Source organism: Lygodium microphyllum, chromosome 10, assembly GCF_053477565.2.
Source record: "Lygodium microphyllum isolate KBCC chromosome 10, Lygodium_microphyllum_v1.1.10, whole genome shotgun sequence".
NCBI lineage: Eukaryota > Viridiplantae > Streptophyta > Polypodiopsida > Schizaeales > Lygodiaceae > Lygodium > Lygodium microphyllum.
This window is the reverse complement of record NC_141144.1, coordinates 139,207,595-139,230,062: the sequence shown is the minus strand read 5'-3', so window position 1 is coordinate 139,230,062 and position 22,468 is coordinate 139,207,595. Positions and strand designations below refer to the sequence as shown.

Below are 22,468 nucleotides of genomic sequence, written 5' to 3'. Positions count from 1 at the left end.
GTCCCTTATCACCTTGCCCAGGCCTGTACTCACCTTAGTCTTGCTTTCCTTACTAACATTTAACCTAAATTTTCATTTTTTTCCCTTCTTTTTCCTGTTTTAGCCTGTTATATAGCAACATAAAACCCTATTGTTTGCTCCAATGTTTTGCTGCTATCCTTCCTAAATGCAAGAAAAATCATAAGGGAAATACCTACACTACTCCATCATGCTTTTGCAAGTCCAAAAACAAAAAACTTACTTGTTAAGGAGATCAAATACCTCTTCAAACTCCCTCGCTTCCTACCTATCTACCTCAAGCACCAGTTCTGGGAAAACCCTACTTCGATGCTCAATTCGAAGCGGGCAAGCGCTCAAGGCTTGAATCCATTGGTCTTGGCAACGGAACCAAAATGTGGGAGCTTTTTCTCAACCGCAAAGACCCACAGACCGCTTATCGTTTCAAGCGTTCCAAGCTGAGCACCAATGGCTACCTCTCACATAGCCGATGTGCCATCAATATCTACGTGTGTAGTGAGCTTACCTCCATGCAGATCAAGTTACCTCTTCTCCCACGCACTCCGGTAGCTCCAGAATCCAAGTACAAGCTGATGCCTTGTCTTCCTAGGGGTGGCTTCTTGCTAGAAAAGAAGAAATTAAGGAAGGTTGGAGCGAAAATAAAAGTGAGCATCAGAAAAGGATTAAGTGTCACCTTGCGAGGGCTTGGTAGGTTCTTGGGTACCAAGATAGGACCTGAGGCCGATGCCCTCTTCTCCTTGGGTCACTATGCTCAGCTCCCTCCTTTTTACATACCTGAGTATGCCAATAAAATAAAACCCTGGAAGAAGAAATGTACTACAAGAAAAGACTTCATGATCAGGCTATAGGAGTCCTCACTTAGTAGGAGCTCCTGGTTGTGTTGTCCTTAGTTAGGTAGGTAGTTCAGACCACCACTTAGGGCAACCTCTTTGATAGTTCTTTTTAGTTTGGCCGTATTGGAGCAGTTAGTTAGTGACTAGCTTTGGACCTTCTATCAGATTATGCTAGGCCTACTCCTTGTGGATGTCATGCCTTGGTGTTGTCAAGGGGTGGGGTGAGCATTGTGCTGTGTTTAGTATGTATCTATTTTATATCAGCTTGATGCTTCCTTTGGTTGTTTTATGTAGATGTACTATGGGATTCGACGGGCTGAGTCGACCTATCCCGTGGTCGCCAATGAGAGTGGAGTTTTGATGCCGAGAAGTGCTTAAAAATAGCTAAGAATTACGAATATCAAGGGAAAAATATTCAACGTCGAAGGCGGCGGCTCGACCTAGGACGATTTTAAGCATTAAGTGCTTGACGAGTGCCTGTGCGACACTTCCAGATTTTTAGTATTTTTTCTGTGTACCTGTGCAAGTCAGTGGAGCTGCCGGCCAGTGCGAGACATCAAGACGGATGCCCAAAATTTTTCGGATCGCGGATTTGGTGCCGGACGCAGGAAATATGTCAAAAACCCGAGACGGTGCCCAAAAAATAGGCCAGAAATGAAAGGGTGTCTAAGTAGGGGGCCAAGGGGGGTGCCTCTTGGGACCCCCCCACCCCCAAAACTCAACAAGAAGTAAGGCGGTATGCTATCGAGCAGATCGCATGGAGGAAAAACGCCCCCCCTCTCAAATGGCATAGTGTGGCTGCAAATACCCACTAGAGAAGAAGATGGCTGATGAATCCCGATGGCAAGGCATTCGAATCGCTCTAGATCCTGCGTCCAATGGCGGGCTGTAGAGAGAGAAGAGAAATCAGTATTTCTCTCTCCTCCCTCTCTCTCCTCTAGAGGCAGATTCATGTGGGAAGAAGAAGGATCGACGGATGCTTGTCCAACCGAGATGGGATTGCTCTGTGATGCAAGAGGAGGGTAGATTGCTGATTCCGAACTGTCATGGACATTAATGGCTACTAGAAATCAGTCCCGAAACATGGCAAATAAAAACCTGCAACCCGCAAAGAACGGTAATATTATTTTTTACAAAGGGAATTGATGTTTTATGCAATTTGCTTCATGAATATTTGTTCCCATGGGCTGATTATGCATTATGTTGTTGTTTGCTATGATTTTGATCAGTTTATGCTCAGAAAATCAGAAAATCATAAGTGTGGTGTGACTGAAATTAATGGTATAAAACCCGTAAAACACGTGTTTAAGAGGCAAAATGGGGTTTTTTGCAAAATAAAGGGGAAACATGAGATATAACATCAATAAAACCTGAAATTTTGCTGTCAAAGAACCTAAGGGCCACAGCCCATAATCAATCTTAATTTCTAATCAAATTTTTATTGAAGAAAATAGAGGAAAAATACCAAAAAATGGTGAAAAATGGGTTTTAAATGGGAGAAATTTAGGAAACGATAAAAGAAAAATTCCAGAAAATTACATAAGTGTTTGTGCAATGTATAATGAAGGTAGAGCATGAGGTTAGCCTCAGTTTACCCTCATTTCTATGTTTTTGTTCGTATTTATTGCTTTCTCTACAAAAAAATACACATAAAATGACTCTTACACCTATCAACGATTGCAAAACATTAAACGGTAGGGTGAGAGAGGAGTTTGAGCGTCAAAGTACAATCTTAAACCTGATTTATGTGTTGCATCATGGCTATAGGACGTTGGTTTAAAATAAAGGAAAAGGCAGCATGAGCGTAAGGCTCGGTGTCTCTCCTCGTTTCAATACATAAACATTAGCATGGAAATTATGAAAAGATTGGTTTCTCATGATACACAATGCTGATTTTCTATTGGTTGTGCACTAAACCATTCACATTATGCACTATGCATGGTTCACGGTATCGAAGGAAAATCTCCTGGACTGCATAGCAATTGTTTTCTTATGACTTTGACCACGATTGAGAGTGTGAGGTTATCCCTTTGCCGTAGGGTAGAGGGTCGGTTTCCTAAGGGACTGTGAAGTGAGGAAGCATGGTATATCTCCTGGAAATACAAGAAATATAAAAGAGAGGAGTTTGTGCTCATTTGTGTTATATGTTTAGCAGCGCATCAAAGAGCCAATCCCTGAGATGTAGGAGAGCTACAGTGGGGCTCCGACTATTAGTCGGTGGAGTGCCTCCTATGTGTGTGTGACGAGGCTTTATGCCTAAGTACTTTGGGATCTCCCTTTGAGGAGTTTAAGGGAAATGTTGGACTACAAACTATAAATGCAGGAATTAAGCTTCAGGGCAGTGTGTCCCTTAGCATTAGATTGATGCTCCTCGTCCGCGAGGCCGTGAGGGTGTTTGTATGTCATGAGCATGAGGCCCGGCTAGTGCTATAGCCAGTGCCGGCCCATTTTAGGTCCCATCATATCTATACTATTAAATAAGGATCTATTAAATTCTTTATTTGAACAAATAAACTCACAATAAGGGATTTATAAATATTACATAAGGATCTATTAAATTCTTTACTTGAAAAAATAAACTCACAGTAAGGGATTTATAAATATTACTAAAAAGTCACATAAGGGCCAGTAAAATTTTACAAAATAGGTTACATAGGGATATATAAAACATGCCTTGAACACACATGATGCCTAGGATTTATACATAGTAACTTACCTGAGCATGAGCTCTTCTAGGTCTCCACAAGGCATCATAAAGCATGATAATATCTAGCTTGAGGTTAGACATCTATTGCGAGAAATCCACTCCCTTGTGCTTGTCATGTGCTTTAAATGTTACTTTCTCACTATGGATAGTGGATCTTTCACTATGAATTGTGATGATACCATTTGATTGGGTGGTCTTACTACTCCTTTCCTTTACGAGGTCCTCCACTCTTATGGCTTATTTAAATACACTAGCCAATACATTTGATTATTGCAAGATCAACTTACTAGCTGACAAGGCCTTCTACAATTCCTCATTCTTGATCCCATTGATGAAGAGAGTGGATACTACCTTCAGCTTAGGTCATTTAGTGATGAAAAGGATTCGCATATAGAGACTCCACACTTGAGTGATGTAGTCTCAGATTTCTTTCTTGTTCTTTTGGTTCACATTTATGAGTTTGATAAATAGGTTATCCATGTATCCAACCTTCAAAAAATACTTGATGACTAAGTTCTTAAGGGTGTTAAAATCATTCCTACTAGGGGACATGTGGACTCATGTTTGGGACTTGTAAGAAATTCCACCTCAACATAGAGAGAGGTAATTGAAAAATCATAAAAAGTACAAAAAGTCAAAAAATTTAGACTTTTCTCATTAAGATTCTAGAGGTCAATACTTGGAATTAAGCGTCCAATGCTTAGAATTTGATTTCTTGTATCTAGATTGATTGAGATTAATGACGTATGTTCTTTTTATCAAAACATATGCCAAAAGTCCTTGTAAAGCCTTGAGTTGTGTTTGCCACATTACATTTTGAAAAATTTCATGTATACTCTGTTATTTTTCTAAATCAATTTTACAAACAATACAAATAGGATTTTCTTGGACCAAAATAACATCAGAAATGAAGATGTACATAAGTTGTAAAGAAATTTGTTAGAGTTGAAGGAAAATGCTTCGTTGAGGCTAAAATTAGAGAAATGTAAGTACAAACTAGTGCAAAACAAAGAGATTACTTTAGATATAGAGAAACAAAGAGATCAATTGAGGCTTAAAGGAATAGTATTGAGAGTTTGCATGTGGTACGGGAAACTTTGAAATATTCAAGATATGAATTCATGAAGAGACATCATTAAGAATAGGATATATGATGAAGTAGGTAAGTTTCTTATTACGTATTTCTCTATTTCATGAAGTATTTGTAAAGTATTTTATAATAACTAAACATTTTGATTTTGAATGCAGCAAAGATATCCTACAACCTAATGAATAGAAGAATTGGAGCATGGAGGAGGTATTACTTGCACACATTAAAATGATTCTCAATACGAAAGCTATCAAAGAGATTTTGATGGATCCAAAGTATTAAAAAATAAACAAAAGAAGATATTGAGCCCTTCTTAAAAGGAAACTTAAATCAAGTGATATGCATGCATTTTTGGATAAGACAGATATACTCATAGTAAGGGATACATAGCTATTTACAAAACCCTTTAATTGAAGATAAAGTAATCAAAGCTACGTGGATCAATATTTCCAAAACCAACATCACTTAAAATAATGTGAAAATAAGTGAATGATGAAGTTCTATAGGTGCTCCATTTCACATCGAGGATACATACTATGAAGCAAAAGGAGAGGCAATGATTTGTAAAAAAACAACAATATACTTTATAGCTTGGAAGCCTTACAATCATACTTTATTCAATTATTTGATGTGACTCCAAATGAATGTGATAGTGTTCTAAAATTTGTTCTCATGCTCGATGAGTACTAGATTATGAAGGACACAAAGTTGAAATAGATTACCATCACCCTAATGAACAAGGCACTTGATCCAACACTTTCAAGGAAATTTTCAAAAATGGTTTAGTGTCCAATCTGAGAACAATATATTCTCTCTAGGGTCCTTCAAGTAAGCAATATACTTTTATTTAAAGTTTACTTATGCCAATGGTGTGGTTGTTTCACATGCTTGTAATAATTTGTGTGTATTATAAGTTATGTGTAACGTGTCCACCTGTTCCCATCCAGGACATGTTTTAGCAGTCCATTGGGAAGAGAGTCTAGAAGGCTCCGCTAGGCACTCCCATGGAATGTTACAGGGTTTGCAATCTAGGACTTCCCGAGTCTGCCACGTAGCGGAAGTATTCCGGCTGTTCCCACTTAGGACCGACCTGAATCAGGGTTTTCCCTAATGGTCAAATTCCTAAAATGGCAGCTAGCATCAAACCCCAGGCGAACTACTTTACGCAAAAACGTCAGGGTCGAAGTGGATTCATGTTGCACTTTGTTCAAGGAGAATGGGAAACGAGAGGGATGCAAAGCTCAACCTCTCGGCCCATAGGGCATAGTCCTATTCCGTTCCCCTAAAATAGCATAAATCGGGATTCTAGTAACCTAAACTCTAGGCCAATGCCCTTGCTATTCATTTGCTTTGAGAAGAGCTCCTTGTTGTCCATTTCGATTGAGAAAAGTTCTCGGCCATCCGGGACCACCCATGCGTAAGACAGACCCATGGCCACATCCACAGCACTTTCCTCAAGGTTACTTTAGTTGTCTAATTACCTACCACATTTAGTTGGACATGCATCAAGCAGCTTCCTTAATTAGCTAGTTAGACACTAGTTCCTTCACGTAATCTTAGCACTTGACATAGAAAAACAATGTCAAACAAGTTTCTTTTCAATAGGTTATCTTATTTATCTTTGGAATACATCCATAAAGTCCAGCCCGTAGGCTAATCCATATTCTGCCAGAAGGCAATCCATAATCCATTCGAAGGCTATCCAGCAATCCACAGGGATTACAAATCTAAGATTTCACCCCTAGACTAGTATGCGGGCCTCGAGATCCAATCCCGAGTCAAGTTGGGCTCTTGTGTAGGGTCGAGAAGGCAAGGGATTTATAGCCAGAGCCCCCCCTGGCACCCAAGCGTCCTCCTCCTCCAAGTAGCACTCAACGGAGAGACCTCACGCAGCGGTTTCGGTCCACGTTCCCAGTATGGCTAACAACCCCCTTGGTTAGGGTAAGGCAGATAGTCAGGGGTAACTGATGCTGCCTCTCCCTTCAGGCCTTCAACCTGAAGCATTAATTTACTTTCCATCTTTTAAGTCTTTGAGCAAACAATGCAAATAGTGCTCCCAAACTGTTACAAGCATAATCAATCCAGTGGTCGTCTATTTGGCCAACTGCTAAGGGGTGAATCCTTCGCTCCGAGTGCATCCAGCATTCGATCCGGGATCAATTGCAACTTGGCAAGATCCCGAAGGGTTTGTTTGTTCGCCCTTTTTTCCTTGGGTTAGGGCCATACCTTGTTAACCCAACTTAACCAACACCTTAGGTTTCATAAATCAATAATAAATCCTGGCAACCATGTCGCTCTAACTTGATTGATCCTTTGCTTCTAAGAAAATACATAACTTCCCTTATCTTGGCAATTTTCCCCAAGAAAGGTGATGCAACAGGATGATTACTCATCCCCTTGCAAGTTAAACTTGCGTAAAAACCTGCCAACCTTATTCCAAGGAATGGCAAAACTCTCTTGTGATCAAACCACAAGGCCATGCGATGTTGCAACTTGTTGCACAAGTGTCACATCTATTCCATGGGATCATTTTACCCATTGAATGACATTTCGTGGTCAAGGAATTATGTTTAAACAAGAAACATGGTTTAGGGTGTCTTCTTACCTGACCCAATCCTAACTGCACTAGGCCGACAACGTTTGGTCCTATGGATTCAAAACTCAAACCGAGTTTTAACATTAAGTTGGTTGATCCTTAGGGTAGGGACCCTAGATTGTTATTTGCATGAGCGTCCAATTGACCCAAACATTCCGTGAATCTGGGTAGGACCTTTGGGTTTGAGGGTTTTGACTTGGCAACAAGTGCGAAACTAGGCCACGAATCCTTAACGTGCTAAACCCTAGTTAGCACTTGGGGTATTTATCGTATCGACTGAACCATGCCTATATGAATCCCTTGCAGGTTAGGTGGTTTAGATAATTCGATCTACTTGTCTTGCGACAAGGATGAGCCTTTCCTAGAGATGATAAACTTGATCCTAAGGAGGAAAATAGTTGCAAAATGTCACAATACATGTAAACATGCCGATTCATTGCTTCTACGTACCACTAGATTCACAATAACCCTATCCTTTCTTGCAATAATCAAAATGCATGATAATTTGCAAAATGACTTTCGTAGGGCATACTAGGACTTACATCAAAGAATCATGCCTACAACCCTTTTTGTCTAGGCATTTGAGTTTCATGCTTTGATAAGCCATGCAATCCTTTCTAAATGCCACTTGATGAATTGAAATTTACGTGCGGTGAATGTGCAACATGCAACCCTTTCGTAACTACGATGTAGTTAATGAAGTTCATGCAAAGTGAATATTGTAGGACTAGTGTTGGCTTATTCCATTATGCAAGCACATGCCACATGCAAGTCCATAGAATCATTTTCGTGCTCTGCTATTTCTTTTCAGATAACATCCTACGGGTGCTAATGAATTTTCCTCATGAATCATTACAAGGGAGATATTGTCTAAAATGCGACATACACCTATTCTTCCCATGTCTAGTCAAAATTGCACTTAATAATTTCAACCTCATAATGATAGGCAATAAGCGTGATTCCCAGTTGATCCTGAATCAGCTAGATGGGACATACACAGTGCGGAATCCAATTGTTTGTATGTATCATCGAACTACGATGACCCTGCTTGAGGAGTTTGAGAGAGTGTCTTTTCAGCCGATTCCACGTTATTGGAATCAGTTTGCAGATTCACTAGCAAATCTTGCTTATGAGGAAGACCTCTTCAATTGTGATTCTAGTTTGGATATTGTTATCACTGATGAAACAGGACCCGGTCGCTTGTGGGGAATGTTATCAAAGCATGCGATATATGGCAGACGATGGTTGACATGGGTGATGCAAAGAGTAGCCGAGACCAATCTACCGTTATTATCATGGACCCATAGGCTGATTAGATAACATATTATGCATACGCCTCTTGCTATATATGCAGGAGGGATGGGTCATAACCTTATGCATTTAGTTTAGGGCTGGGAGCCTTGTGGTTTTCCTCCTTGGAAAGGAGCTTATTACTGTATATCTGTATTCTTTTAGGGAGGGATGTGTAGGTGCTATTCTATTTGATCTCGTTAGGCCAAGAGGGCCAGTTTTGCGAGGTGTTACTGTTTTATTTCATTAGGCCAAGAGGGCCAATCAAGTTTTGTAGTGAAGTGCTTTATTTCATTAGGCCAAGAGGGCCAGTTGTCTGTTTAGTGCAGGTGCGGTTAATGGTTTCTTGTTTTAGTTTTGTGCTAGACAGGTTCGGAAGAAGATCTTGGAAGGAGCCTTTTGTTGCACGGAAGCTTCTCGTGGCCCTATCCAGGTGATATCTCTCCTTTATGAGTACTGTAGTTTCTATGCTATATATGGATTTGTGTACTTGTTAGGGGGGTTTTTCTTTTCTTGTTGGGGACCGGCACCCAAGGCATGAAGTTCCAGGTTTAGGTTTAGTATGTTTGAGGGAGGTCAGAGTAGTCATTGCCTCCTGTAAAGACATTGCCAAGAATTGAAAGACCTGTTTTAGAAGGGAGTTCTAGTGACCCTGTTCTGCTAGCCTTCTAGGCGGCCATTCTAGGAGTTCTTGTTAGTTGTGAGGCAGTTAGGGAAGCCTGCTAGAAGAAAATAATGATGATGAAAAGAAACGTTTATATCTAAAAGAAAATAAATATATACAGAGGTGTGTAAAAAGGGGTTCTAACCCCTATCAAAATAGAAAAGAAATGAAATGAAAATTTATAAGCAGTTGATCATTGCCTTGCGAAGGCCTGGTAGGTTCCTGGGGACGAGTCAGACCCGGGGCCGATGCCTTATCTTCCTAGGGGTGGTGTCTTGCTAGAGAAAAAGAAAGTAAGGAAGGTTGGAGCAAAAATAAAAGTGAGTGTTATAAAAGGATTAAGTGTCGCCTTGCAAGGGCTTGGTAGGTTCTTGGGTACCGAGATAGGACCTGAGACCGATGCCCTGTTCTCCTTGGGTCACTACGCTCAGCTCCCTCCTTTTTACATGTGCGAGTATGGAAACATAAAACCCTAAAAGAAGAAATGTGCTAAAAGAAAATACTTCTTGATCAGGCTATAGGAGTCCTCGCCTAGTAGGAGCTCCTGGTTGTGTTGTCCTTAGTTAGGTAGGTAGTTCAGACCACCACTTAGGGCAACCTCTTTGATAGTTCTTTTTAGTTTGCCGTGTTGGAGTAGTTGATTAGTGACTAGCTTGGGACCTTCTATCAGATTATGCTAGGCCTACTCCTTGTGGATGTTATACCTTGGTTCTGTCAAAGGGTAGGGTGAGCGTTGTGCTGTGTTTAGTATGTATCTATTTTGTATCAGCTTGATGCTTCCTTTGGTTGTTTTGTATAGATCTATTGTGGGTACAGGCTGAGTCGCCCTATCCCATGGTCGCCAATGAGAGTGGAGTTTTGAGCTCAAGATGTGCTTAAAAATAGCAAAAATTTACGAATATCAAGGAAAAAATATTCAACGTCAAAGGCAGCGGCTCCAACTAGGACGATTTTAAGCAGCAAGTGAAATACGACTCTTAAAAGGTGCCCGAGCGACACTTTGTGATTTTTAATAATTTTTCAAACTGCCATGCGGGTTGTTAGGAGTTGCCGGCCAATGCGGGATGTCAAGCCGGACACGCAGAAATTTACAATACTCGATTTGGACACTGGACGGGAAAATGGCCAACAAATGGACAAGATTTGAAGAGGTGGACTTATTTTTGGCCAAATGGTCATGACCTTTGGGGGGGGGCAGTTGGAGCATTTGATGTAGCATGAAATCTTGGGCAAGTTGGGAATGAAGAAAACGTGGAGAGAGAGCATGCCAGGATGCATCAAAAAATGCGCCATCAATCTTGATGATCATGATGGCAGCCTTCACACAACCCCCCAAGTGATCATGGGGCTTGATTCCCTCCTGTATGCTGATCATATCGCCACCTCTCGCTCAGCCAATGATGGCCTGGATGAAGATCTTTGATTTTAGTCTTTTTCTCTCCTCCCTCTCTCCCATAAGGGGCTGTTCTTGTGTGGAAGAAGACAATGAAGAATGGTGGAGGAAAGCTTGTCCGAATGAGACCGGATTGCTTCTAGATGGATGAAGGCATGAAGAGTGCTGTTCTTGAAGATGCTGAGCATTAAATGCATGTTGGAAATCAGTCTCGTAATCAAGGCGAAGAAACTGAGACTTGAAAATAAGCGGTAATGCTATTTTTATAAACAAAAATGATCTTTTTATGCTATTTGCTTTATGAAACCTTGTTCATATGGGATGAAAGTTCATTATGACATTGTTTGCCATGAGTTTCAACTGCTTGCAACCTGAAAATCATAAAATATAAGGCTAAATGGCCGGAATTAACGTCAAAATGCATAAAAAACACACATTTTAAGGGTAAATTTGGGTTTTTTGCTATATAAATGAGAAATATGATATGTCATAGCAACTAAATCTGAGTTTTTTCTATCAATGAACTTTAGGGCCACAACCCACAATCAACTTTCATTTTCAATCATTATTTATTAAAGAAAAATAGGAAAAAATACCCAAAAAAGAAAAAAATGGGTTTAAATTATGGAAAAATAGGAAACGGGCTGAGAAAAATTAGGGAAAATTATATCTATGTTTGTGCAATGTATAACAATGGCAAAGCACGAGGTTGTCCTCGGTTTGTCCTTGTTTCTATGTTTTGTGTGTATTTGTCGTTCTTTTAAAAGGGGAAAATGCATAGAAACCCTATTTAACCGATCAATGATACAAAATGCTAAGAGTTGGATGAAGAGGGGCTGAAACATTGAAAGATAAAGAAAGATTTGATCTATGCATTGCACTTGGCATATAGGAAACGGTTTTAATAAAGAGGATGGTTGCATGAGCATATGGCTCGGTGCCTCCTTTCAACGCAGCACGCATTAGTAAAATTCATGGAAAGAATGCTTTATGCACCATGCACGATGCTGATCTTTCTTTTGTTTGAGCACATAGCCATACATGATTTGAATTAAGCATAATAATTAAAAGGTATCAGAAAAACCTCATGGATGCATGGCACCTGTTTTCCTTAGGTTGTGACCAACGATGAGTGTGAGAGGATGTCCTAAGCTGTAGGTTAGTCGTTGGGTCCTAAGGGGAAAGTGTAGTGAGGAATGGTACATCCTGGAACGTAAAATATTGGTATCTTGAGAGGAGTTTGTGTTCCTTTGTGTTATATATTTAGCAATGCATCAAAGGGCCAATCTCTGCAATTTAGGAGAGCTACAGTGGGGTTCCGACTATTAGTAGGTGGAGTGCCTCTTATGTGTGTGTGTGACGAGGCGTTATGCCTATGTACTTTGGGTTCTCCCTTTGAGGAGTTTTAGGGAAACATTGGACTATAAACTATAAATGCAGGAATTAAGCTTTAGGGCAGTTTGTCCTTTAGCATTAGATTGACACTCCTGGTCCGCGAGGCCGTGAGGATGTTTGTGTATCATGAGCATGTCCGGCTAGTGCTATAGCCAGTGCTGGTCTATTTCAGGTCCTATCAGAGGGTTGAATCAATTAACTATCAAGAACAAGTAACCTATTCCTAGAATAGATGAGCTTCTTGATCATCTTCAAGGTGCGAAGATCTTCTCCAAGATTGATCTCAGGCCTGGTTACTATCAGATAAGGATCAAGGAAGAAGATATCCCAAAGACGGCCTTCAACACAAGATATGGACACTTTGAGTTTCTAGTTATGTCATTCGGGCTTACGAATGCGCCTCCCATCTTCAACAGGTTAATGCATGATATCTTTAGGCCATATCTTGATGACTTTGTGCTCGTCTTCTTCGACGACACTTTAGTTTATTCCAAATAGGAAGAAGATCATGAACCCCAACTTTGGATTGTCCTTGAGACAATGAGAGCACATAAGCTCTGTGCTAAGATGAAAAAGTGTACATTCTTCAAGCGTCAGATTGAATATTTGGGATTCATCATATCAGCGGAAGGAATCTCAGTGGATCCAGCCAGAGATGTTCTAGAATGGCCAATACAAAAAACTATCAAAGAAATACACAATTTTCTTGCATTGACAAGATGGTATAGGGTCTTCATCAAAAACTATGCTTTAATTGCAGCACCTCTGTGTGACAGACTTACTGAAGAAGCAAACATCCATTGCATGGTTAGCTATGCCGAACAATCTAGCTTTGATAGGTTGAAGCAAAGTTTGGTATCAACACTGATCTGAAAACTTCCAGACCTTAGTAAGGAGTTTGAGGTTGTAACTGTGTAATGAAAGCAATCAACCATGGAATAAAATCTAACTGAAATTGAAAATTAACTAAGCTACAACAAAGAATTAACAAATCTATTGCACCAAGACATCCTCATCATGTATTAATGGTTGGGAATTCAAGAATACATGACGGCCATGGCTGAGTGCTTCATAGACTAGAAAGAAGCTAACTCCAATAAAATGGTAAAGCCAAGATTATTGAATGATCAAAAGATGTCTTGCCTTTGGCCACTAGTCCCTTTTATTCTAACCCTCTTCCAAACTTAAGGGCTGTTCACACATGTACATATAGGCTAAAGCTAAATTTACAAAGGCTGGAATTAATCCAAGGTGCAAATATTAATGTTGTATTTTTCCTTCATGACAAACCATCCCTTCCTGAAGATGGTTTTGTCCTCAAAACCAAGAAGTAAGGGCCTATATCCAAGTCAAGAATGATAGTAATCATGCCCATTCATCTTCCAAATGATAAGAAAGCACTGTCCATGAAAAGAAGATCTTTTGCATACCAAACTGTGAGAAAACTGGCTGCTGTCCAAACAGGGCTGATTCACTAAAACTGCCATAACTTTTGATATATTGGTCCAAATATGGCGTACGAGGTGTGGAAACAAAGTATACACTCCCAAGCATCACCCCATAACATCAGAATCAAATTTTAATGAAGTCAGGATAGTTTTATTGTCTGCAGAAATTTCATACAGCAAGCTGTCTCTGCACAGTCACTGCATACTGCATCATATATCATCCTGTAATAGCCAAGGAAAGTTACTGACATAAGTGGATGGTTGCCAAGAATACTCTTCAATGGGCAAATTCTTCCACTTAATAAGATACTCAATGAGAGTACGATTTCTGAGAACTTTCTCTCTCTTTCCAATAATGCTTTCAGGTTCATATATGATCAGTCCTGCCTCATCCAATGGTGGTAACTCTTCCAATACTTGTACATCGGGCCCAACATACTTCTTCAGCTGTGAAATATGGAATACATAATGTATTCTAGTGGAGGATGGTAGCTGAAGTTTATAAGCAAGCTCTCCAATTTTGTCTAGAATCAAATATGGTCCATAAAACCTATGAGCAAGCTTGTTATTCCCACCCTTTAGTGAAGCATAATGCGTCTTGGGCACTTTGAGAAATACCCAATCTCCAACCTCGAAGTCTAAATGTCTTCTTTTCTCATCAGCATAGACCTTCATTACATCTTGTGCTTTCCTTATGCTGTCCTTGCATTGCCTCATGAGCAACTCCATTCTTTCCAACTCTTCCTTTGCTTGTGGGTTGATGTCTTCATGGAATAAAACTGATGGAAGTTAAACTTTATACCCATAAAGAGCTTCAAACGGAGACATCCCAATGCTCATGTGATGCGTGTTATTATAGCAAAATTCAGCAAGGTGGATCCAACGATCCCATGAAGCTTGTGTGTCATGACAATAATGCCTAAGGTACACTTCCACCCAATGATTGACTCTCTCTGTTTGCCCATCAATCTGAGGGTGATAGGCCGTGCTAGGAGTGAGGAAAGTACCCATAGAGGAGAATAGACTTTTCCAAAAGTTGCCCATAAACTTCAAATCACGGTCTGATACTATTCTCATAGGCATACCATGTAGTTTGAACACACCTTCCATAAATTGCTCGGCGACTTGTCTTGCTGAATATTGGAATTTAGTTGGGATAAAGTGGGCTGATTTGGTCAATCTATCAACTACCACATAGATACTATTCCATCCATGATTGGTAGTAGGCAATCCCGTTATGAAATCCATGGAAATATCTGTCCATTTGCCCGTAGGTATAGGTAAAGGCTGAAGTAAGCTAGCTGGTAATAGAGTGGAATCCTTATTTTGCTGACACTCCAAGCATTGACTTACATACTCTTTAACATCTTTCCATAGACCTTTCCAATAAAAACTTTGATGAACTCTATCAAACGTCTTGAAAAGGCCCAAGTGGCCAGCCATTGGCGATGAATGCATCTCTTGAAGCACCTTCAGCTTGAATTGACTGCTGGGAACCAAGTACACTTTACCTTTAAACCATAAGAGGCCATTATGCACTTTAAAATTTGGAAATTCAACATCACACCCTTGCTGTAATTTCTGTAAAATATGGGCAGCATGCTCATCAAGCACATATTCCTCTTGAATGTCTTCAATCCACTCCTTATAGATGGTAGACACAGTAGATAGACTGCATGCCCACATTCTTGATAACGCATCAGCCACCACATTATCCTTGCCAGCCATGTATGATATTTCGAAATCATATGATTGCAAAGTAGCCAACCATATCTTTTGCTTGGGAGAAAGATTGGGCTGCGAGAGAAAATATCTCAAGACCCTATGATCGCTTTTGACTTTGAAGTGTGTCCCATAGAGGTAGTGGTGCCATTTCTTGATTGCATGTAAAATAGCAAGCATCTCCTGCTCATAAACATGCATCTCTCTCTCTTTGTCATCAAATTTTCTGCTCTCAAATGCAATGACACCATGCTCCTGTACCAAAACTGCTCCCAAACCTCTACCACTGGCATTTGCATAAATGGTAAAAGTCTTGGAGAAATCAGGGCAAACTAGTATGGGTGCTGAAACAAGCAATTCTTTCAGCTCATTAAAGCTCTTGTCAGCGATCTCATCCCAAAAGAAGGCCTCCTTTTTTAGCCGATCGGTAAGAGGAGCTGCAATATGGGCATAGTTTTTCATAAACCGTCGGTAAAAGGATGACAAACCAAGAAACCCTCTTAATGAAGTGGCATTGGTTGGTGTAGGCCATTCTTTGACGCACTGAACCTTCTTAGGATCCACTTTGATTCCATCTTCTCCCACTATATGACCCAAGTACTCCACTTCCTTTGTCATAAAAGAGCATTTAGTGGCCTTGGCAAACAGTTTGTGTATCCTCAATATGTCAAAGACCTCTTTTACATGCTGCAAATGGTCTTCTTTATTCTTGCTATAGATCAAAATGTCATCAAAGAATACCAAAACTGTTTTAAAGAGCAATGGCTAAAGTATCTTATTCATGAGAGACTGGAATGTGGCTGGAGCATTTGATAACCCAAAAGGCATAACCATAAACTGATAAAGACCCCTCTCCATCCTGAAGGCTGTTTTGAATTCATCCCCTTCCTTCATGCGTATTTGATGATATCCCGATCTTAAGTCAATTTTTGAAAACACCTTGGCATCCTTCAATTCATCTAAGAGATCATCTATTCTAGGTATGGGATACCTATTCTTGATAGTGACCTTGTTGAGATCGCGGTAATCAATGCACATTCGAAAGGAGCCATCTTTCTTCTTCACAAGAAGGACTGGAGAAGCAAAAGGTGATTGGCTTGCCTTAATGAGACCCATTTCCAAAAGCTCTTTGACTTGGCACTCTACCTCTTCTCTTTCCACTTTGGAGAGGCGATATGGTGGTTTGTTGATGGGCTTTGTATTGGGCAGCAAGTCAATGGGATGATCCACTTCTCTTTTGGGAGGAAGAGAGGTAGGTGGCTGGAAAATATCATCATATTCTTTCAGCAAATTACCAAGACATGGGTCCATATTGTTGGTAGGAGAAGAGGGCTGATCCTCTTCAATCTTGGAAAGAAGAATGGTGAACATACATGCCTTTGCATTTATCTCTTTCTTAACCTTCTTGGGACTGATCATCTCCATTCTTTTCTTTTCAGCTCCATGTAGTGTTACTTGTTGTCCACACCATTTAAACTCCATTTCCATGTTATTGAGATCCATGGTAAATCTACCCAAAGATTTCAGCCAGTTGCAGCCAAGTATTATATCAATGGGACCCATTTCTAATGCAATTAGACTCACTGAAGTAGTGCACAATGGAGAAAAGGTGATAGGTACATTTGGACAGCATTGATTGCTCATCTCAAAATTTCCATTTGCCACTTGGATTTTGAGTGACGTAGGCATTTCATGCGTATTCAATTTCAGCCCATTGAGTGACTTAGCATTAATGAAGCTATGTGTACTTCCCGTATCTATGAGTATATGAGCGGTCCTTCCCTTGATTTGACCTTTAAGGCGTAGGGTATTATCCCCTCTTGAACCACTCCATGCATCACTTGATATGGCACATAGTGATGGATGTAAATCAGTCCATGAATCATCCAAATAATGACCACCCGGGTCGAAAGGAAACCCATCCATCGGGTCATAGAACTCTTCATGGCCATTCTCTTCATTTTCATGCGCCTCTTCTTGAGTTGTTGTGACATCAAGCTGAGCCAAGCTTCCTTCAATAGATTCACCATTGGAATCATCCTCGATGATCATGCTAATCTTCATATTTTTGGCCTTGCATTTGGACTTATGATTGGGTGACCATTTCTCTCCACATTTGTAGCATAGACCTTTAGCATACATATCTTTGAGCTTATCATTCGATACATGTTTGCCTTGAGTAGGGACTGAAGTTTTGGCATTTATATCAGTCCTCTTTCCATCAAATCTATTTTCAGCATTAGGTCTGAAATTACTGCTTTGTTTTGACCCAAACACAGTAGGAAAAGTGGGTATCTTGCTGCAGGTATTGCTGTAAGTATTTGATGGCTTCCCGATATGTTGAAAACCAGTTTTAGCATGCCCATAATGGCCTGATGTCCTTGAGAACTACGTAGGCTGAAAAGAATGCCCTGTTTTTGGCTGAAAACCCTTGTATTTTTGCCCATAACGTTCAGCCAATTGAATGGCAGCTTGTAGGGATGTAGGATTCATGGCTCCAACTTCAGAAGAAAGAATAGGTTCCAAACCAAATATGTATTTATTCAACTTGGCACTATCGGAGACCCCATGAACATACATCGAGAGGTTCAAAAACTGATTTGAGTACTCTCTAACCGAGAGACCACGTTGCTCAAGAGCATACCATGACTTTGTGGCTGGAAACAATGTCCTTGAGGATGAAAGTATGTATTGCTCACATTGGGAGGTTGTCCATGCATCGGTGAATTGAAAGGTGGTTGCTGCCCATTATTTTGCTGATTCCAACCATGATTTGACATGGGACTTGGCCTATTGGCCTGCACTTGAGGGGAGAAATTATGTTGTGGCTGTCCAAAAGCATTTGGGGCTGAATTCACATGTCCATGTGGCTGCCCATAAAAGTTTGGGGTTGAATTAATATGGACTTGCTCACAACCACCAACATTTGCTTGAGGGTAAAATTGCTTGTAGAAAGAGTTGCACCCATGGATGTCTTCATTATGCTTTGAGTTTGTTTGCACTCTTTCTTGAAGATCCTGCCCATGTGGCTGAAAGTGACCCTTTTGTTGATGGAATTGTGGCTGAAGTGAAGTAGGATGAGCAAAATCCTTAGCTTTAGATGATTCTCCAACTTCAAATTGACCTACCACCTTAGGAGTAAGTGGTTTAGGTGGTTCTTCAGCCCTATGCGGGTGTGGGATATTAAGACCAGCTGTAGGCAACATTTTCTCACCAAGAAGTGCTACAAGCTTGTCAATACCCAACCTCATACCCTCGAAACCTGATTTCATATCCTTTATGTCATTTGACAATTGCTGAAAACTGTTTGAATTCATTGAGATATGAGACGTCTCTATGGGTTGATTGGTAGGGGAGTGAGTGGAGCTTGCATCGACCTCATCGTTCTCATAATGCATTCGATAAATGGCATCTTGAGAAGTGTCATGATGTTCACCCCTTTCCTGTTGATGTTCATCCCTATCCTGCTGATATTCCCTCAATTCTTCATTGATAGTATCCAAAACAGGGTCTCTCTTCTTATTTCTAGCCATGGGTTGATTTCTGTCCTGAATTTCTGTAGTAGAAAAACTTGATTATCTTTACTTCTAGAGCTCCAAATTACGAGGTCTCTGGCTCTATTCAAAGCTTGAAGAGCCCTCTATCCAATGATCTATCAAATGCAGAAAATGGATGAGTATAGAAATTTCTGTAAGGGATTTTCTGTTGCTGTCTGAAAATTCCTGCAGGCAGTGAATACCCTGTTCTAGTCAATTAATGGCTTGTACCATCAATACCCAGCATGTACCAACTTCATAACCTTGTAGGAGAGTCTCATACGTTTTGTTCCAATCTTTCAGACTGAACCATAGTGTCTTTACCATAGGATGTATACATTTTACTGTAGCCATATGTCTTCATACATTTGCCATACCACACATTTGCCAATATCACAAGAACTCACTGTCCATCCTCATGCTGTAGGCTGATTTCAAATGCCTTTGAGATTTGTACCTGCACCTAAACTTGAAAATACGTGGGATCCGAGACCCGAGGGGTTTGCAAAGTTCCCTCTCGGGCCGGGTTGCGCTCCCCTTCAGGGTCCTCGTCGGTAGGGGAGGGTCACCTCACTATTGTCCTACCGACTCGCCCGGCATCCACTTTTTCCTCATGGGCAAGTACATGGCAAGTGAATTCTAGCTCTAAAAATCAGTATGATATGCATGGAATAGGAAGGAAATACAATTGCCTTTCATTTGCCCTTTTTTTCATGATATGCAAGATTGAAATTGAAAAGGCTGAAATGTAAATGAGAAGTGGAGAGGTATTTACCTCAGCAGTGACTCACTGCTTACAAAGTTTTTTTCTCACTTACCAATTGGGTAATGATTTTCTTATGATCAAGAGGCAAAATAGGCAATCAATTTCATGTCAGGGTTAGGCAATAAAAGATTGAGTAATGAAGCTCAAGAAATTATTGATTTCAATGAATGGAAGTAGATGGGTAATGCTCATTCATTATGGAAGAGTTTGAGACATTTAGAGATGGCCATTTCAGTAAATTGAAGAGGTTTAGTAAAGACAATGATTGAGATAACCTATAGGCTTCATGTAATGCATTAGGCTATGAATGAAAGCTTCATTTAATCCTCTTATTTCTCTTCAGCAATTGGAAATGAGATCAGCAACAATTGGATGTAAAGAGAAATTAAGAGTGATTAGAGTACCTCATTTGATTGATTGGAGAAGAGCATTGTTGATGGAATGACCTTCAATCCATAATGCTTGACATAGGTGGGCTGAGCTTGATAATCCAACTTCTCTACTTGAAGTAGGTTGCAATAGGTATTAGAGAGGGCTTCAATGTGTCCAAGAGATCCCGAAATTTGAGAGGGAATGCCAAAATTTAATGGCATAAAAGCTTCAGGCTGTCCATTGAACACCTAGACCTCCATTGGCTTCAATCACTTCAATGTCGGTCCAATGTTGATGGATTCTTGAGGGGGAATGGTTGAGGAAGCTTTAGAGATGCTTTGCCCACAAAAGCCCCATGAATTGCTTTAAAAATTTCAGGAATCTTTAATGATGTCCCAAACTGTTACACATAGAGTTTGCAATCTCCATATCCAAGCTCCAACAAAGCTTCAAGCTTCAAGATCAGTCAATGTTGGTACTAGGATGTATGTAGAGGCTTCAGGGAGTATAATAGAACAAAAACCCTTTGATCTTGATGAAGAAATCTGAAAAATTTGAGTGCTGTCCAGAACTGTCATAAAACTCCATATCCAGGGTTTTGAAGAAGAGGGAACACTCCAAACTGATAAGGATCTTGAAGAAATTGGTGAGATATCTCTTGTTCAAGGTTGGAGATCATGCACACGGCTCTCTGTACCTTGGCAAGGTCACCTCCAGGCACGACAGTGGGAGGCTGATAGTTGATGCCGCACTTGAACCCGATAGGGCACCAGTCCACAAACTGAATGGTCCTCTTGGTCTTGATAGTGGCCACAGCCGCGTTTACATCCTTGGGCACAACATCGCCTCTATACATGAGACAGCAGGCCATATACTTTCAATGCCTCGGGTCACACTTGGCCATCATAGATGCGGGCTCGAACGCACTGTTGGTGATCTCCGCAACAGAGAGTTGCTCATGATAGGCTTCCTCAGCCGAAATGACGGGCGCATAGGACGAGAGCATGAAGTGAATTCTCGGATAAGGAACCAAGTTCGTCTGAAACTCGGTAACATCTACGTTCAAGGCACCGTCAAAGCGAAGCGAGGCCGTAAGGGAGGAAATAACCTGAGATACGAGTCGATTCAAATTAGTGTAGGTAGGACGCTCAATGTCCAAGGAGCGTCTGCAAATGTCGTATATGGCTTCATTGTCAAGCAGCACAGACACATCAGTATGCTCGAGAAGAGAGTGAGTGGACAAGACGCTGTTGTAGGGCTCCACAACGGAAGTAGACACTTGAGGGGAAGGGTACACAGTAAACCCTAGCTTTGATTTCTTGCCGTAGTCTACAGACAAGCGTTCCAGGAGCAAGGAGCCAAGGCCGGAATCAATAGCAATGCATCAAGAGGATCATCACCCTGAATTTCTCACGCAGTATAGGAGTATGTTCAGATGGCGCAAATAGCGTGAGTGCATACTCACGTCCTGGAAATCAGCAATGGTGCTAAGTAGCTACATAAGCTACTCCTCTTGAAGCTCTTGAGGCAGGGGAAGAGGTCATCCAACCCATTCTCATGATAGAAGTGAGAAGGAGAAGATCTGATGTGGTCTTGGCCATGGATTCTTGTGGAAAGCTTGAAGAAATGAGGAAAGGGAAGAAGAAACCCTTTCTTCTCAAAAGTAACCACAGTTAAAATGTCCTGTAACCATTTGTTTGTACACTTACCCCAAATTTTGGCTCAATCTTGATCACATCCTGCTATTTTGGCTGGGGCCTTCCATTTTCTTCCATTGGTAATGCCAAGAATCACCATCTTCATCCCTGTTTGTAGCAGACCTTCACATATAACTCCGGTTTGAAATCTTCATGTCCTGTCAAGTCCTGTCACTCAAATTCCTAACTATGGTTTGCTCTCTCTAGCCTAGGAAACTGAATCTAGTACTTGAAAATGACTTCTGCAAGGATCTAAGCTACTGCTCTGATACCAATGTAATGAAAGCAATCAACCATGGAATGAAATCTAACTGAAATTGAAAATTAACTAAGCTACAACAAAGAATTAACAAATCTATTGCACCAAGACATCCTCATCATGTATTAATGGTTGGGAATTCAAGAATACATGATGGCCATGGCTGAGTGCTTCATAGACTAGAAAGAAGCTAACTCCAATAAAATGGTAAAGCCAAGATTATTGAATGATCAAAAGATGTCTTGCCTTTGGCCACTAGTCCCTTTTATTCTAACCCTCTTCCAAACTTAAGGGCTGTTCACACATGTACATATAGGCTAAAGCTAAATTTACAAAGGCTGGAATTAATCCAAGGTGCAAATATTAATGTTGTATTTTTCCTTCATGACAAACTGATACTTGCACGCTTGTCTTAGGATGTGTGCTCATGCAGGAAGGTCATCCTGTAGTATACTCTTCAAGGAAATTGAAGAACCATGAGAAGAATTATGCTACCCATGATTTAGAACTGCTAGCTGTCATCCATGTTCTAAATCTTTGGAGACACTACCTGTTGGGTAACAAGTTTACTCTAGTGACTGATCATAAAAGTCTCAAGTGGATCTTTACCCAGAACGAGCTTAACATGAGGCAACGAGACTTTAATCTCCCACACAAAGGTTTTGTCTTCTTGCTCAATCAC

At 40.6% G+C, this 22,468-nt stretch overlaps 1 pseudogene; it reads right to left on the bottom strand.

Annotated features, from left to right (window-relative positions):
* Window positions 1-13,585: 13,585 nt before the first annotated feature.
* On the bottom strand, window positions 13,586-21,211 carry LOC148030618 (tubulin alpha-1 chain pseudogene; annotated as a pseudogene).
* Between the last annotated feature and the right edge of the window lie 1,257 nt (window positions 21,212-22,468).